Source organism: Mixophyes fleayi, chromosome 4 (genome assembly GCF_038048845.1).
Source record: "Mixophyes fleayi isolate aMixFle1 chromosome 4, aMixFle1.hap1, whole genome shotgun sequence".
In the NCBI taxonomy this organism is placed as follows: Eukaryota; Metazoa; Chordata; class Amphibia; order Anura; family Limnodynastidae; genus Mixophyes; species Mixophyes fleayi.
The window spans coordinates 43,192,810-43,212,039 of record NC_134405.1 but is presented as its reverse complement, the minus strand read 5'-3'; the positions used below and the strand labels follow the sequence as shown (position 1 = coordinate 43,212,039).

Here is a 19,230-nt window from a genome sequence, read left to right as displayed (position 1 = left end):
GCTTGGACTGCATTTTTGAAGCAGTTTGTTTTTGGGTAGAGAAAATTATATTGTAGATCAGCTCAGCTGGTGGTTCCCAAACAGGAAGGAAGGGGCCATGAACTTTTGTTGCTACACCTTGGTCAAGAGAGGGCCTTTGATTGGGTTTCATGGGAAGGGAGCTGCAAAGATTTGGGCTGGTGAAACACATTTTTTTCATGTGCTAACCTTACGCACCTTGATATTTATAGTTCAGTGCCGGTGAACAGCTTGAAGACTGACCCCTTCCCTCAGGGTGTGGTTCATTCTTATGGGCTATTTATCAAATCTAAGGGAGGTGGTGTGGTCCTAGGGCTCCCATATCCTTATTCTTTGGAGAATTCCTCTTTTCCAGGGAAGCTCCTGTAGATTTCAAGGAAAAATGAATCCCCTGCCCCAGGCTTGTGGAAAAGGAAAATGTGAAGTGAAGATCCTTCCTGTGTCATTGTCTTCTGACCCCAGAGTTCAGGGATAAAGAGTCTCTTCTCCTTAAAAGCATTTGAAAACCACATTCTTGTGCACCTTATGCCTGTACATACCTTCTTGTTGTTGGTTGACAGAAATCACTCATTTTGAAAAAAGGCATATAAATCCATGATTTTATTGCTAATACGTGGCAAGAATTGAAACAAATGCACATAAAATAAAATCAGTGGGGGGGTGCATGAAGTGGTATGTTCAGCCCCCACTTCTCCTACTGTCTTCATTATAAAGCTACCAAACTCCAGTCACCTACACTCTCCATACTGCCACATCTAAGACTGGGTACACACTACAGAAAATTTCTCCAGGCGAGATATCCATAACAATTTTTCCAACGATTACAAAAAAAAAAAAAAAAAAAAAAGAATTCCAGACCAGTGTGCAGATTCCTGTGTACACACTATACACATTTTACCTTCAGATTTGTGCTCTTCATCTGTCATAACCATCGGCAAAGTTTTTTAACGTTGGTTGAGAGAAAGTACACGCATCGGACTTCCTATTTAAAAAAAAAAAAAAAAAAAATTCTATCCAAAACGTCAAACTACATAAACTTTGTGAGAGCCACACTGACTACATCTAGGGCTTTTGCATTTGTAGGGACATGAAGGACAGGCAGTTGAATCTGCTCAGTTTCCAATCTTATAGATTAAGGGTTGCCGTAGGCTAATATGCTTGTAACGCCTCTCCTTCTACACCAGGCTAATATGTGGTAGGTAAAAATATTCTTGTCCTTAATTTAAAATCTGGCATCCTTCCTCTCCCCAGCCAATTGGTAGTGCTAACGTCTACTGACAAACTTTTAGAACTGATAGAAACAGGTCTTCACCTATAGGAGCCACCTTTCCCGTAGAGTTAGTCGCACTAACAGGTACTCAGATGCCCACAGAACTTGACTCTAGCTAGTAAAAGCATATGTGTGGTCACCGTAGTGCAGAGGTAGGAAGCAGATAACCGGAACATGGCAGAGAATACCAGGAACAGGCCAAGAGTCGTGGGTCAGAAGCAAGCAGGTTAGTTTGGGACAGGCCAAATGATCAGGGCCAGTAGCAAGCAGGGAGAATCTAAAAGACCAGGCCAAATCAAAATTCAAGGGACAATCAAAATTCAAGAGCTGTCCAGAAACAAGCCAGCAGTCACAATAGGAATCAATCAGAATTCAGGCAGAGTATCCACAGGAAAGAGGAGCTGGTCAGCAGGGAGTCTAAGCCCTCCATGCCTTAAATACTGAAAGGGGACAAATATTGCTGTCCCTCCCAATATCTCCCTCTTGACTGACAGCATTAATCTCTTTCCAATCACCAAAGCTTGATGTCTTGGAGTCATGCTTGACTCTGCCCTCACCAAATCCTGCCACTTCCTCCTCTGTAACATATGAAAATCTGTCCCTTCCTCTCTCAGGAAGCAACCAAAATCCTGGTCAATTCACTCATCATTTCTTGTCTCAACTATTGCAATCTCCTACTTACTGACCATCGAGCCATACAGAATGCAACCGCTAGGCTTATCCTCACCCTTCACTGGCTCCCTATCAATTTCATAAATCAGTTCAAGCTCCTTACCCTTACTTACAAAGTCCTTACCAACACTTCTCTCCCTTACATCTCTGACCTGGTTTCAAGATACATACCTACCCAACCACTCCAATCTGCCTGTGACCTCCACCTCAATTCACCTCCTAATGTGCTCGCCTCCAAGACTTCTGCCATGCTGCTCCCATTTTTTGGAACGGTCTACCCCTTCTCACTCGAATCTCAGTCCTTCAAACATTCACTCAAAACTCACCTGTTCAACCTTGCGTATCCTACCACCTCCTGACCATCTTATCCTTCACCGCCTCTTCCTTCACCTGCCATCTCCATTTTCTCCTGGTTGATCCTACGGTTTCTCACCACCCCTACCTCTAGAATGTAAGCTCTCTCGGGCAGGGTCCTCTCTACCTATTGTCCAATGTCTGTCTACTGTGTGACTCCCTTGTATGTCCTGTCATGCATTTTGCTGCACGCGGTCCCCATAGCACTGTTCACACTCATCTGTCCTACTTATATCTATTGCCTCATCTATTTGTCACTTGCATCTGAATCCGGGAATCTGTGGCGCATTACAAATAAATAACAATAGGAGAGCAGAGCACTGTCTACTAGAATCAGACTCAGGACACTGTTATTTAATAAGCTCTCACTGCGTGCATGCGCCCAGCAGTCAAACTACTTGCCGGGATGAGGCGACAATGAGAAGAGCATCCCGGTCACCCTGGCAATGCCCCAGGATGATGAGGCCGGAAATGATGTCCAGGCTGCCAGGGCAACAACAGATGCAGGTGAGCTGTTGCTCCTAGCGAGGAGGCTCGTGACAGTACCCCTTCCCCCTTGAGGAGGGGGTTAAGGAACCTCTATATCCAGGTTTCTTAGGAAATTGCTTGAAGAATTCCTTGATGAGCCTGTCAGCATGGAAATACCTCTGTGGCATCCAAGACCTTTCTTCTGGGCCATACCCCTTTCAGTGAACCAAGAAATTAACTTGACAGTGGACCTTTTAAGACTCAAGATTTTTTCCCACAATGAACTCTTGGCATCCATCAACATGGACAGTACGAGGTCTACGTGGATGACTTGATTTGAACTTGCTAGAAGCGGTAACAGGTTTAAGAGGGGAGCAATGGAACGTGTTGGGAATTCTTAAGGAGCGAGGAAGCTGCAGTCTGACGACTACTGATTTGACCTATTTAATGGCGATGAAAGGACAATGGACCTAGGCCCGAATTTCCTGCAGGGCTGCCTGAGCTTGATGTTCCGGGAAGAGAGCCAGACTTGTTCGCCCACCTTGAAGGGCCAACTTCTGCTGTGAAGGTCTGCAGAGAACTTAGATCGAGAGGAGGCAGAGTAGAGTGAACCTCCTTTCAGATGATTCTGAGAAGGGAGGCAGTATGTCACATCACAGGAAGACCAGAATGAACAAGAGAGGGGAGTGAATTGGCTCTGGGATGAAAACCGAGGTTGCAGAAGAACAGAGATGAGGGGGTGGAGGAGTGACAAGAGTTATTATAGGCAAATTCCACCCATGGGAGCAATGTAGACCAATTATCATGACATTTAGAAGTATACAACCAAAGAAACTGGTCCAGGGAGTGGTTGACCTCTCTGTCTGACCACTGGACTGCAGATGATATCCAGACAGGCTAATGTTGATTCTAAGCAAAGCACAGAAGGATCTCTAGAACTAAGTGATAAACTGAGAGCCACGATCAGAGACAATACGGGAAGTTCGTGGAGGCGGAAGACATATTGAGTAAACAGAGATGCCCATGTTTCAGCTTTAGACAACTGGGCCAGAGGGACAAAGTGCACTACCAGCCAGTCCACTACCAGAAGAACAAAAGACAAGAGTTCGTACTATAGGAAGACACTCCAGTACCTTATAGGAGGGAATTGTTTTTAAATAAAAACTTAATCTTTATTAAATATCAGTTAACCTACAAAATATCAGGACAACTATCATAGGCCATTTTACATAATCCTAATCTTAGGATTATGTAAAATGACATATCCGGCCCCAGGTCCTCTTGCCAGGGGCCGGGTATGCCGCTTTGAAAGCCTGGGACAATTATACCTCCTGAGTGGCGACCCGAGGGTGGCAAAAAATCACGGGCATGGATCCTTACTATAGATATCCCGTGATTATGTTGGCACTCATGCACCTTTAACCACTTTCTTTTAAGCACCGCCTTTATTATTTGCCCTGGCCTTTTGGCTGGGCGAGAAATATTTTAGAACCAGCTCAGCCTTTAAGCTGGGGCCGTGCCCACTTGGCACTATTTATTTTTCTTCACGTTTTTTCACTTTCCCTTTTATGTTTTTGTCTCATGGACTTTAGATTGCGGATACGCCCTTACGAGGAGGGCCACATTCTGCATTCCTTGTGCACGCGTTTCAAGTTTCACACTTTTTTTCGAGCTCTTTGGATTAGAAAAGCAAGTTCTCAGGCTTTCAATTAAAAAAAATGGCCTGAGGCACTGACTGCCATAAGGGGCAATTTCTGAGCCTAGGAGGAGTGGCTTATTAGCATATCCAATCCCACAATCCTCAGCTCCTCGTCAACTAATGATGATGATGTGTCTCAATAATTTTATCCAGCATCCTATGTAAGGTGATCATCACTTGATAAAGCACTGGTTAGCTTTGCGCAGTGGCAGTATCATAGCCAATGAGGTTAATCCGAGGCGTGATTATTGCTTATTGAAAACTTTTCCCAATACCCCGCCATGATGACTTGAAATATAGTCAGCATCGGCAATTTTTGACAGTCTCTCTGGAGACTGAATAAGTTCTATAATAACAGATAAAGTCATAGTAATATACTAAATAAATGGTATCTATTTACCTCAATTAGATAAGACTTGAATTGTATTTTTGAAGAACACATCTCTAGTTTATTTTTGGGGAGAGAAAATTATATTGTGGATTATGAACTCATGTTGCTCTCCTAGGAGACTGAATAAGGTGTATAATAACAAATAAACTAAAGTACTTCTAATAGATAGGATCTATTTGCCCTGACAAACCAATTCTCCAGCGAAATGCGCACCGGCATTTAGCTGGCTGCATGGATTTCCTGTTACATAATAATAAGAGGTGCTTTAAGTGAGTCAATAACAGGCAGAATCTTGGATGGAGATCACTATAAAAATCAAAGCTCCTTAAAGCCCATAGACAGAATGGAGCACAAACCAGGGAGTTAGCAATACACCATGAATATACAAATGAAAGTGAATACCACAGTTTTCCTCTAGTAGCCTTAATAGAGGAATCCGAACTACGACAGGTTTTTATGGTAACATAATAACAACATATGTTTGTACTAAGAAATGTGTGAGAGAAAACCAGGATGTAGGAATAATAAATAATGTCCCCAAATTGTAAGGCTAGGTACACACTGGATAATTTTCCGACCGACGTGTACACTACAACAATTGTACGTTCGACTGAAAGTCTGATCCGTCGGGAGATTCATGCATACACACTACACATGATTTACCTTCAGATCTGTGCTCTTCATCTGGTCCTCGATGTTTAAGAGAATTACAGCAAATTATTTATTCATTCATTCCTGTCACACTGATTAAAACCACCTTGTTATAGCTATCCACATGTAATAACAAATTTTGTTAGCTTCTGTGATTCTGAAATTAAATATTCAGGCTCAGAATAAATTATTCCATCTACAGCACTGTCTACATTTAGTCACCAGGACATGTTCATCGCCGGCATCGGCTGAAAAGACCATGGGGTATATTTATTAACCTGCGGGTTTGAAAGAGTGGAGATGTTGCCTATAGCAACCAATCAGATTCTAGCTGTCATTTATTTAGTACATTCTACAAAAGGACAGCTAGAATCTGATTGGTTGCTACAGGCAACATCTCCACTTTTTTAAACCTGCAGTTTAGTAAATATACCCCCATGTCTCTGTAAACTCTATGGAGAGCGTGAACATGAGTGCATACACACTACATGATCGGAAGGTGATTGGAACAAGATTATTAAACAGTACGACCAACCAAGTGAAATGATGATCAGCACTTTGGAACGACTGTCGTTCATTGTGTAAGTATATACACTAACACAGTGGTTCCCAAACTTTTGCAGTTCACGGCACTCCAAATTTTTTCAAGGCACCCCTCCAAAATAATTATTGAGCAGTCCTGTTTTAGAAGTAGTTGGGTCAAAAAATTGTAATAAGTATTTAGGTCAGGACAGAAATACTTATTTAGTTGTATGCAAAAATGCCCCCTCTGCATCCAGACACTCTGCCCCCTCTGCATCCAGACACACTGCCCTCTCTCACAATGCCCCCTCTGCCCTCTGTCACGCTGTCCTCCTCCTCTGCCCCTGCCCCTGCTGTCACTCTCCTCTGCCCCTGCTGTCACCCTCCTCTGCCTCGCTGTCACTCTCCTCTGCCCCTGCTGTCACCCTCCTCTGCCCCTGCTGTCACCCTCCTCTGCCCCTGCTGTCACCCTCCTCTGCCCCTGCTGTCACGATCCCTCTCACTCCTCTGCCATGCTGTCACCCTCCTCTGCCTCTCCTCTGCCTCGCTGTCACCCTCCTCTGCACTGCTGTCACCCTCCTCTGCCTCGCTGTCACCCTCCTCTGCCCCTGCTGTCACGATCCCTCTCACTCCTCTGCCTCGCTGTCACCCTCCTCTGCCTCTCCTCTGCCCCGCTGTCACCCTCCTCTGCACTGCTGTCACCCTCCTCTGCCTCGCTGTCACCCTCCTCTGCCTCGCTGTCACCCTCCTCTGCCCCCCTCCTCTGCCTCTGCTCTGCCCCGCTGTCACCCTCCCCTGCCTCTCCCCTGCCCCGCTGTCACCCTCCTCTGCCTCTCCCCTGCCCCGCTGTCACCCTCCTCTGCCCCGCTGTCACCCTCCTCTGCCCCGCTGTCACCCTCCTCTGCCTCTCCCCTGCCCCGCTGTCACCCTCCTCTGCCTCTCCTCTGCCCCGCTGTCACGATCCCTCTAACTCCTCTGCCGCGGGCCAGCCATATAAAAAAAAAAAGAACACAGTGACAGCTGCTGCGGGAGAGAGGAGTCTACTGGGTCCCGGCGGATTGGTAAGTTACTGTGTTCTTTCTTTTTTTTTATATGGCTGGCCCGCGGCACCCCAGTGACAGCGCCGCGGCACCCCTGGGAGCCGCGGCGCATAGTTTGGGAACCGCCGCACTAACACGATTTCTGACCAAACGCTCGTATATCGGCTAATTGGCCCAATGATTGGCTGAAAAACCTCCAGAATGTACCTAGCCTTAGGGGAGAATGAAAACTAAATCTAGGTACACACTGCCTAATTTTTCACCAACGTTTTATGCCGATCGATTTAACATCCGATCGATGGTCCGATCTCTCGATCCATGGACTGCATACACACTAGCCTCGTTTTAGACAATAAATGGAAGAGCGACCGTCCAGGTAGGAACTTTTACAGCCATGTTGTCGTAAACAATTATTTAAATTTCGTACACACTGAAACGACATTTTAGGTCATATAAGGATATACCAAAGACATTAGCATAAAGGGGCAGAGCTTTCACTATAGGTAACACCCAAATACTGAAGAGAACACTGTCTCTTCATTCATTCAACAGTTCATTCTGACATACACATATTTTGCTTTTCAAAAGAATGTGAATTGCGCGCCCAATAAGGTGGTACAGGGACCTAATTAAGAAGGCAGATTTAGAAAATACACATAACGTTGTTTTGGTATAACATTACACTTTATTAAACTGGCTGCCATATGCTAGACGCATAAATGCCATACACTACTGCTATTGCTATTCCGTTACAATCATCTAATTAACAAGTCAGTGATGTGTGGACGCCGAACCACGTGGGACAGGTACAGGCATCTGAAATTTCTATACACATGCCCCCCAACGGAGCCCCAGCTCGAGGAAGTATCAGAGGATTATCGTGGATCGATCGTAAATTTATACACACTACACGATGGAAAGGTGATCTGGAACGAAAATATTGAAGGTACGACCAACTGACTGAGCCGGCAATCAATCATTTGGGAAGACTTTCGTCCATCGTGTCATTACACACACACTGACCCGACTTTCGAACGAGCGGCCGTATGTCGGCTGGTTGAGGGGATTATTGGACGAAATACCTGTAGTATGTACCCAGCTTAAATGTAACTAATAGATTAGAACACATCTTTCACATACAATTGAATATAAACTTAAATGGGATTTCCCAACTCATAATACCAGCTTGAACAACTAGATACAACAATAGTATTTAATCACAAAGTTAACTATCTGCCATAAAGTCCTGGGGACCTTTTGGTTCCGGGGGTCGGGGACCAGGGGCCTTTCTTTTTAAGGACCAAGTTCCGCATCCCTTAGTGCACTTTTTTATGGTTTTGCACCTTTTTTGGGCACTTTTGGATTTTGATTGCACGTTGGTCATTTTCTCTCTTTTCAAGATGAGGCAGTTCCTGGCAAGCCAAATAGCGTCCTTAAACAGTTCATAAGGCGCCAATAATGTGGGTCCCAGGAAATAATACGTAAAATACTGAATGATATGAAAGGCAAGTCCTGGGCACACGGTCCTTAAGTTCGTGTTCCAAGGCATCCAACAGTGCCTGTGCAGTGGGGCAGTCCCAAAAAACATGCTGACCTGTTTCTCTTCTGGTGATACAGAAGTGGTAGTGGACATATCTGCACAGGTTCCAGGAGTGTATGAATGTCCTGAGAGGCAGACCCCCCTGGATAGCCATCCATGCAATGTTTTTGTGTCTATTAGTCAGCCTCTTAGAGGCCACATTCTCCCACACATGTTTAGCTGTATCTGCAGGGTGCTCTGGAACAGTCTCCATAAAGTATTTTGCTCTGATAAACTTGTGGACCATTTTTGGCTTCCACAAGTCTGGTTTAAGATTAGGCTGGGGCGGTATCCACTCGGCACTATTTATTTTTCTGTCACTTTTACCTTTATGTTTTAACGTTTGTTGGATTTTTTTGGGTACGGGTTGGCCCTTTTTGGGCTCCTGTCCCCGGAAGATCTAGGGGGGGGGGGGGGGGGGGGCTGTGCGGCCCTGAGGCTCTGGGCCCTCGAAAACCCCCTCGAAGGTCCTCCCCTTAGGGGGTGGACTAGTTGTAGAGCCCTGGGTGAAGCCTCGGTGGATCCCAGGGGCTAAAGGGACCCCCTAGCCTTGCAGCGGACCCCCTTGGTAAGGGACCTTTTGGTTCCGGGGGTCGGGGACCAGGGCCCTTTCTTTTTACAGGAAGGGCCAAGTTCCCCATCCCTTAGTGCACTTTTTTATGTTTTTGCACCTTTTTTGGGCACTTTTTGATTTTGATTGCACGTTATCAGGCTTTAAAAAAAAATTTTTAAAAAAAATTAAGTCCCTCACAAATTGTCCAACATCCAGGTAAAACCAAGGTGTAGTCCAGTTTGAGAGGGAAGGAGCTGTCCCACTTGTCCCAACCAAGGGTCCTCCAAAGAGGCAGGAGAAAAAAGCGAGACATGGACTTCCCAGCAGAGCAAATGTTCTTTTCGATGAGGGTCCTGCGGACGCAGTTACAGACAAAGAAGGCTCGCAGCATGGTGGGGATATCGGAGATCCCTTTCCCACCTTTGAGGGACTCCTTGTACATAACTGACCGCTTCACTCTGTCCATATTGAAACCCCAGATGAAGTATTGATATTCTTTGCTGTGTAACAGGAATCTTTCAAAGAGGCTTTATTAGTATTTTTATTTTTTTTTCACGTGCAGAAATTAACTTATCCATTAGTTGGCTGTAAAACAGGGCAGATGACTGTGCAGACCAATAGGAGAGAGCTTGCATCTTCTTATCAGTCCGTATGTTCACAGCCCCCATAGGCTGCGCAAGCCTACTTACCTCCTGTTCAAGGACATAGCTATAGCAGTTTGTCTCAGTCACCCTCATCAATGGCCTGAGACACTGATTGCCCTAAAAAGGCAATGTCTGAGCCTGGGAGGAGTGGCTTATTAGCATATCCACTCCCATAATCCTCAGCTGTACGTTTACTAATGATGATGATGTGTCTCAACAATTCGATCCAGCATCCTATGTAAGGTGGTCATCATTTGATGAAATACTGGTTAGCTTTGCGCAGTGGCAGTATCATAGCCAATGAGGTTAATCCGAGGCGTGATTATTGCTTATTGAAAACTTTTCCCAATACCCCGCCATGATGATTTGAAATATAGTCAGCATCGGCAATTTTTGACAGTCTCTCTGGAGACTGAATAATGTGTAAAAAAACAGATAAGCTAAAGTAATTATAATCAATAATATATATTTATCTCAATAAGATAAGACTTGAGCTACATCTTTGAGGTACCCCATCTCTAGCTTATTTATGGGGATTGAAAATTATATTGCATATCATCTCAGGGGGTGGTTCCCAGGCAGCAAGGAATTGAATTACTTCAAACAAATTGTGAATGGATGACAGAAATAGATGTGATAACATCGTAATGAAACAACAAAGATCCTCCTTTGTCAAGGCTGTACCCAGGTGAGATTTGAAATAATCTTTACCACTTATTACGGTCAATTACAATAAGGGCCATTGTATGCATGCAGCCTTGGGGCTAGATTTACTAAGCTGCGGGTTTGAAAAAGTGGGGATGTTGCCTATAGCAACCAATCAGATTCTAGCTTTCATTTATTTAGTACCTTCTACAAAATGACAGTTAGACTCTGATTGGTTGCTATAGGCAACATCCCCACTTTTTCAAACCCACAGCTTAGTAAATGTAGCCCTTGGTCCTTTGATCAGGAGAACAGCCTCAAGTGAGCTCACGGGCAGAGTGGCTGCAAAGATTTGGGCTGGAGATAATGGTTTTTTTTGTATGTTATCCTGATGTACCTTGGTATTTACAGTTCAGTGACAATGAACAGCTGGAAGATTCACCCCTTCTGTCAGGGTGTGTTTTACGCTTCAGTTCCCTGGGTGAAGCTCCTGTGGATCTCAATGAAAAGCGATCCTCCCCCCCCCCCAGGTTTGTGGCCAAGGGAAGTATGAAGATCCTTTACCTGCTGCTGTATTCTGACCCCTGAAGTCAGGAGTATAAAGACTCTTCTCCGTAAAGAAGATTGAAGACTACACCTGTGTGCACACACATCGCACTTCCTATAAAACAAAAAGGTCTATCCAAACTTTACCAATCCATGATAGAAAGTCATTACTTGCGGATACATAGAGAGAATAAAAACAAATGAATATGAATTAGAATTATTACTGTATCTTTACTCATTCCATAAACTAAAGGCTACATTATTCAGCCATCTGTATAGTAATACTATTAAGTTTGCAAGCATCACATTTAAAGAAAGATAAATAAAAATACAGCAAGTAGCAGTATAATATTAAGTTAACATTTAATGAACTCTACTAGTAAATGGACTACATAGAGAATAAAGAATTACCTATTCAATAAAGTGGTAAAAGAGCTTTCCATCAACCGTGGGTATAAAAAAGTGTAAAAAAAGAAGATTATCCTTTTCAACCCAACCCCCTAGAACAGTGTTGGCTAACCTGTGACACCCCACGTGTTGTGAAATTACAAGTCCCAGCATGCTTTGCTTATTGCTGAAAGGGTATGCTGGGAATTGTAGTTTCACAACACCTGGAGTGTCACAGGTTAGCCAAACACTGCCCTAGACCATAAGGCTCCACGGGGGCACGGTACTTTGCTGCACTGCTTGTGTGGGTACCTTTACCCACAGGTCCACCGTGGTTTCCTCCAGGTCCTAAATCTTCATGGGTATTAATCTCAAGTGTATGGAATACCCCCAAGAAATATTGCCGCCCCCCCCCCCCCCAAAAAAAAACTGCAGTACCACATTTGTCTGCCAAATGATTTAAATAGTAAATTTATTATAGTATAAAGTTTGTAGACTATATTAAGTCAAATTTGCAATATACTATACATGTATGTTTACTATATATACTATACTATAATTATAAAAAAAAATCATCACCTGATGATAGTAGTTGAGCGGAGAACTCAGAATTTGCGCCAGTTCGGGGAAGCAATACTTTGTCAGCTCAGACTCAGATTTTACAGGCAGGGCATTGGTGCGTTCTATAGTACCACCGTTGCGGTGCAGAGGGCTAGTATCAGCTTGGAATAGCAGTCTGCTAGACGCAGCAGAGGCGATCAATGTTAGAAGCTGCTCAGAGTGAGTGGGAATCAGGGCAGACAGGCCCATATACCAGAAAACAGATAATAATGTGTGCCAACGCCAAATATTCCCTCATCCACATCAGATCCAGGTATAACTATGCAGACTGACGAGTTTCAAGAAATTAATTTGCTGCAGCCGTTTCTTACTATCCAGATTTTGGAATAAATTGTAGTGTAGAGAAGCTGTATGCCCAACAATATCTAGCAGAAAACCCCTCTGCTTGCTATGCAAAGGGGCAATATTGGCAAAACAATTTAGGGCTCACCTTTTATATGGACATCTCAAAAAAAATCAAACCTGTGTCCATCAATCCCATCCACATCATGTGTGTGTGTATATATATATATATATATATATATATATATATATTCATTTATTTATTCTGCATTGATGTCCAGTTCATGTTATGAAGTATTAATGAGATGTTGACATTTTAGAGAAAAAAAATCAACTACACAGAAACAATGACTCAAGACATGACCACTTGTTTAGATTGAGGCCACTTGTCTGCCAAATGGCAAGAGGTATAGACACTCTGCAAACAAATACAGCAGTTAGAGCTGGATTAAGACTCTGGGGGCCTGGGCAAACAGGGAATCCCCTATGAATTAATACAGCTTTTTTTTTTTTTTAAGACAAATACACAGGCAATACTGTGTACACTACTGTTAGGTGCACGCAGCTCTGCTTTCACGAGCAGAGCTGTTCGAAGCGGGACATACCTCCCAACTGTCCTTGTAGTCGGACCAGATTCAGGACAGTTGTCAGACTGTCCTGCTCTCTTCTACTTGATCCTACAGCTTTCACTGCCTCTGGCTGCTGGTGTGTTAAGCTCAGTTGATGCTTGTCTGATCCAGAAAGGCACAAACAGAGAGAAAATACCCCAAGAAAACACTGCTGTGAGCCAGTAAAAGAGCTGCAATACAACTTGTACACTATCACACATCTCACCAGTTTATTTCCATTCTAATCCTTATGTACATTGGTCTCCCTTGGTTACTGCTATCTACTGTACAGCCTGGCATTCCTTGATCCTCGGACGCCATCTTGCCAAGTATTCTGCACATGCGCAACCCCAGGAACCTTTAAAACGTCTGCTCTGCGGTGATTTGATGATCACCAGCCAGTTCCCTTTATAAGGGTCCTCCTCCTTTCCATGACGGTCAGATCATCAGGGCGAGCGCGGGCTTGTTTTTTCTCTGGTTTTGTCTCAAAATATTGCCTTATTGTCATAGCAGCTGTCCATAAAGCCAATTTAAGGCACATTTGGGTGTGGCTCACAAGCCAGCCCTTGCTAGATGTAAACCCCTATACCTGGGAGGTGAGTGCATCTGATTTTAACTGCATTTTAATGGTGTTTAAAGTAGAGATGAGCGGGCTCGGATATCTGAAATCCGAGCCCACCCGAACATTGCCGATCCGAGTCGGATCCGAGACAGATCCGGGTATTGGCGCCAAATTCAAATATGAAACTGAGGCTCTGACTCATAATCCCGTTGTCGGATCTCGCGATACTCGGATCCTATAAATTCCCCGCTAGTCGCCGCCATCTTCACTCGCGCATTGATCAGGGTAGAGGGAGGGTGTGTTAGGTGGTCCTCTGTCCTGGTAGATCTCGTGCTGTGCTGTTTAGTTCTGTGCTGTGCTGTTTAGTTCTGTGCTGTGCTGTGCTGTGTTCTGCAGTATCAGTCCAGTGGTGCTGTGTGCTGTGCTCTGTCCTTCTGAGGTCAGTGGTGCTGCTGGGTCCAGTGCTGTGTCCTGTTCAGTCCAGTGGTGCTGTGTCCTGTGCTCTGTGCTTCTAAGGGCATAGTTATTTCCCCAATATTCCCCTGTGTTTAAAAAAATAAAAAAAAGTTATTTAAAAAAATACCAAAAACTAATTTAATTTTTTTTAATTACCACAAAATTTGCACAACCAATCCTGCAGTATAAGCCCATTGGTACTGCAATATTACAAAGTTTACACATTCTGCAGTATCAGTCCAGTGGTGCTGTGTCCTGTGCTCTGTCCTGCTGAGTTCCGTAGTGCTGCTGGGTCCTGTGCCGTGTCCTGTTCAGTCCAGTGGTGCTGTGTCCTGTGCTCTGTGCTTCTAAGGGCATAGTTATTTCCCCATTATTCCCAAGTTTTTAAAAAATAAAAAAAAAGTAAAAAAAAATAAAAAATTAAAAAAAAAAAAAAATATATAATAATTATTATAACCAAATTTGCAAAACCAATCCAGCAGTATAAGTCCATTGGTACTGCAATATTACCAAGTTCACACATTCTGCAGTATCAGTCCAGTGGTGCTGTGTCCTGTGCTCTGTCCTGCTGAGTTCCGTAGTGCTGCTGGGTCCTGTGCCGTGTCCTGTTCAGTCCAGTGGTGCTGTGTCCTGTGCTCTGTGCTTCTAAGGGCATAGTTATTTCCCCATTATTCCCAAGTTTTTAAAAAATAAAAAAAAAGTAAAAAAAAATAAAAAATTAAAAAAAAAAAAAAATATATAATAATTATTATAACCAAATTTGCAAAACCAATACAGCAGTATAAGTCCATTGGTACTGCAATATTACCAAGTTCACACATTCTGCAGTATCTTGTGCTACATATAATGGAGACCAAAAATTTGGAGGATAAAGTAGGGAAAGATCAAGACCCACTTCCTCCTAATGCTGAAGCTGCTGCCACTAGTCATGACATAGACGATGAAATGCCATCAACGTCGTCTTCCAAGCCCGATGCCCAATCTCGTAGTACCGGGCATGTAAAATCCAAAAAGCCCAAGTTAAGAAAAAGTAGCAAAAAGAGAAACTTAAAATCATCTGAGGAGAAACGTAAAGTTGCCAATATGCCATTTACGACACGGAGTGGCAAGGAACGGCTTAGGCCCTGGCCCGTGTTCATGACTAGTGGTTCAGCTTCACCCACGGATCTTAGCCCTCCTCCTCCTCCCCCCCCCTACAAAAAATTGAAGAGAGTTATGCTGTCAGCAACAAAACAGCAAACAACTCTGCCTTCTAAAGAGAAATTATCACAAATCCACAAGGCGAGTCCAAGGGTGTTGGTGGTTGTCAAGCCTGACCTTCCCATCACTGTACGGGAAGAGGTGGCTCGGGAGGAGGCTATTGATGATGTAGCTGGCGCTGTGGAGGAACTTGATGATGAGGATGGTGATGTGGTTATTGTAAATGAGGCACCAGGGGGGGAAACAGCTGATGTCCATGGGATGAAAAAGCCCATCGTCATGCCTGGTCAGAAGACCAAAAAATGCACCTCTTCGGTCTGGAGTTATTTTTATCCAAATCCAGACAACCAATGTATGGCCATATGTAGCTTATGTAAAGCTCAAATAAGCAGGGGTAAGGATCTTGCCCACCTAGGAACATCCTCCCTTATACGTCACCTGAATAACCTTCATAGTTCAGTGGTTAGTTCAGGAACTGGGGCTAGGACCCTCATCGGTACAGGGACACCTAAATCCCGTGGTCCAGTTGGATACACACCAGCAACACCCTCCTCGTCAACTTCCTCCACAATCTCCATCAGATTCAGTCCTGCAGCCCAAGTCAGCAGCCAGACTGAGTCCTCCTCAATACGGGATTCATCCGAGGAATCCTGCAGCGGTACGCCTACTACTGCCACTGCTGCTGTTGCTGCTGTTAGTCGGTCATCTTCCCAGAGGGGAAGTCGTAAGACCGCTAAGTCTTTCACAAAACAATTGACCGTCCAACAGTCGTTTGCCATGACCACAAAATACGATAGTAGTCACCCTATTGCAAAGCGTATAACTGCGGCTGTAACTGCAATGTTGGTGTTAGACGTGCGCCCGGTGTCCGCCATCAGTGGAGTGGGATTTAGAGGGTTGATGGAGGTATTGTGTCCCCGGTACCAAATCCCGTCGAGATTCCACTTCACTAGGCAGGCGATACCAAAAATGTACAGAGAAGTACGATCAAGTGTCCTCAGTGCTCTAAAAAATGCGGTTGTACCCACTGTCCACTTAACCACGGACATGTGGACAAGTGGTTCTGGGCAAACGAAGGACTATATGACTGTGACAGCCCACTGGGTAGATGCATCCCCTTCCGCAGCAACAGCAACAGCTGCATCAGTAGCAGCAACTACAAAATGGCGGCTCGTGCAAAGGCAGGCAACATTGTGTATTACAGGCTTTAATAAGAGGCACAACGCTGACAACATATTAGAGAAAATGAGGGAAATTATCTCCCAGTGGCTTACCCCACTTAGACTCTCATGGGGATTTGTGGTGTCAGACAATGCCAGTAACATTGTGCGGGCATTAAATATGGGCAATTTCCAGCACGTCCCATGTTTTGCCCACACCATTAATTTGGTGGTGCAGCATTACCTCAAGAGTGACAGGGGTGTGCAGGAGATGCTTGCGGTGGCGCGCAAAATTGCTGGACACTTTCGGCATTCAGCCAGTGCCTACCGCAGACTAGAGGCACATCAAAAAAGCATGAACCTGCCCTGCCATCACCTCAAACAAGAGGTTGTGACGCGCTGGAACTCCACCCTCTATATGCTGCAGAGGATGGAGGAGCAGCAAAAGGCCATTCAGGCCTACACAGCCACCTACGACATAGGCAAAGGAGTGGGGATGCGCCTCAGTCAAGCGCAGTGGAGACTGATTTCCGTGTTGTGCAAGGTTCTGCAGCCATTTGAACTTGCCACACGAGAAGTCAGTTCCGACACTGCCAGCTTGAGTCAGGTCATTCCCCTGATCAGGCTGTTGCAGAAGCAGCTGGAGAAAGTGAGGGAGGAGCTGGTAAGCCATTGCGATTACACCAAGCATGTAGCTCTTGTGGATGTAGCCCTTCGTACGCTTTGCCAGGATCCGAGGGTGGTCACTCTTTTAAAGTCAGAGGAATACATTCTGGCCACCGTGCTCGATCCTCGGTTTAAAGCGTATGTTGTGTCTCTGTTTCCGGCGGACACAAGTCTACAGCGGTGCAAAGACCTGCTGGTCAGGAGATTGTCCTCTGAAGAGGACCGTGACATGCCAACAGCTCCACCCTCATTTTCTTCCACATCTATGGCTGCGAGGAAAAAGCTCAGTTTTCCCAAAAGAGGCACTGGCGGGGATGCTGATAACATCTGGTCCGGACTGAAGGACCTGCCAACCATTGCAGACATGTCTACTGTCGCTGCATTGGATGCTGTCACAATAGAAAAAATTGTGGATGATTACTTTGCTGACACCATCCAAGTAGACATGTCAGACAGTCCATATTGTTACTGGCAGGAAAAAAAGGCAGTTTGGAAGCCCCTGTACAAACTGGCTCTATTTTACCTGAGTTGTCCCCCCTCCAGTGTGTACTCGGAAAGAGTTTTTAGTGCAGCGGGGAACCTGGTCAGTGAGCGGCGAAGGAGGTTGCTTCCTCAGAACGTTGAAAAAATGATGTTTATAAAAATGAATAATCAATTCCTCAATGAAGTACAGCACTGCCCTCCAGATAGTACAGAGGGACCTGTGGTTGTGGAGTCCAGCGGGGACGAATTGATAATGTGTGATGAGGAGGAAGTACACACTGTAGGGGGAGAGGTATCAGAGGTTGAGGATGAGGACGACATCTTGCCTCAGTAGAGCCTGTTTAGTCTGTACAGGGAGAGATGATTAGCTTTTTTGGTGTGGGGGCCCAAACAAACCAATCATTTCAGCCAAAGTTGTTTGGTAGGCCCTGTCGCTGAAATGATTGGTTTGTTAAAGTGTGCATGTCCTATTTCAACAACATAAGGGTGGGTGTGAGGGCCCAAGGACAATTCCATCTTGGACCTTTTTTTTTTGCATTATATGACCAATCAACAGTCGTTTGCCATGTTCAAAAAGTAAAACCAAATTTTAAAAAATACAAAAAATTAAACCAAAAGTAAAATGCCGTGTCATAATTTAAAACAAGAGGTATTGACGTGCTCTAAAACTACTGTATTGTTGTTTATATTTTATAAACACTACACTTGAAAGCTTGAGTCTTTCAATAAAAAAGTAACTGTCCATTGCACGACTATGTGCAACAGGGACATTTTTTTGGGTTTACAAAGTCAAACAATAACACTTCGACCCTGTCTGTCTGGGGTCTCTCAATGACAAATTGTCTGTACCATGTTTGGAGGAGGTATTGTGGCCCCGGTATCAAATTGGGTACCGGGGCCACCCCACTATGCAGTCCAGATACTTGTTTGGTGGAATTCAGACCAGTTTAGGGTTTTATTATTATTATATTGTGTGGACCACTCTATCTATACCACACTACAACTCTATATACCACTCTATTTCATACTTTAATTCTATTTCATACTTTAATTCTATTTCATACTTTAATTCTATTACTAATTACCATAAAGAGGAACAAAATAAACAAATTTTACCAAAAGTATAATATGACTTAGACTTACAAACACTACACTTTAAAGATCGTGCCTTTAAATGAAAAAGTCAGTCTTCATTGCACGACTATGTGCAACAGGGACATTTTTTTGGGTTTACAAAGTCAAACAATAACACTTCGACCCTGTCTGTCTGGGGTCTCTCAATGACGAATTGTCTGTACCATGTTTGGAGGAGGTATTGTGGCCCCGGTATCAAATTGGGTACCGGGGCCACCCCACTATGCAGTCCAGATACTTGTTTGGTGGAATTCTGACACGTGGAGGGTTTTTTAATTATATTGTGGCCTCGGTACAAAATTGTGTACCGGGGCCAACACACTACGCAGTCAAGATAGATAGATGCGTATCATAGATAAACTGATAAAGTACATTCAGTGGTGTGGGGCAAATTGAAAAATATTCAAAATGCACTGACATTATCAAAAACAAGAGGTTGTCACACGCTAAAACTCCAACATGTATATGATGGAGAGGATGGAGGAGCAGCCGTATGTGTAGTGTAATGCAGACCTGTTGAAGGTTTTTTATATATTTTATTGTGGTGCCCAGTGCCCACTCCTCTACGCAGTCCAGGTACATTTATTGGTTCGATTCATAAAAGTTCAGGGTTTTTAAT

The 19,230-nt window shown here is 44.3% G+C and overlaps 1 long non-coding RNA gene and 2 other non-coding genes across 3 annotated transcripts in view; all 3 read left to right on the top strand.

Moving 5' to 3' along the window:
* LOC142151305 (uncharacterized) overlaps positions 1 to 19,230 on the top strand; it is a 130,641-nt gene that overhangs the window by 76,771 nt on the left and 34,640 nt on the right. The window lies entirely within an intron of this gene.
* On the top strand, positions 4,676 to 4,816 carry LOC142155914 (U4 spliceosomal RNA). The gene has a single exon (XR_012691999.1). It is a non-coding gene; the product is annotated as a U4 spliceosomal RNA (small nuclear RNA).
* LOC142155995 (U4 spliceosomal RNA) lies at positions 10,133 to 10,273 on the top strand. The gene has a single exon (XR_012692076.1). It is a non-coding gene; the product is annotated as a U4 spliceosomal RNA (small nuclear RNA).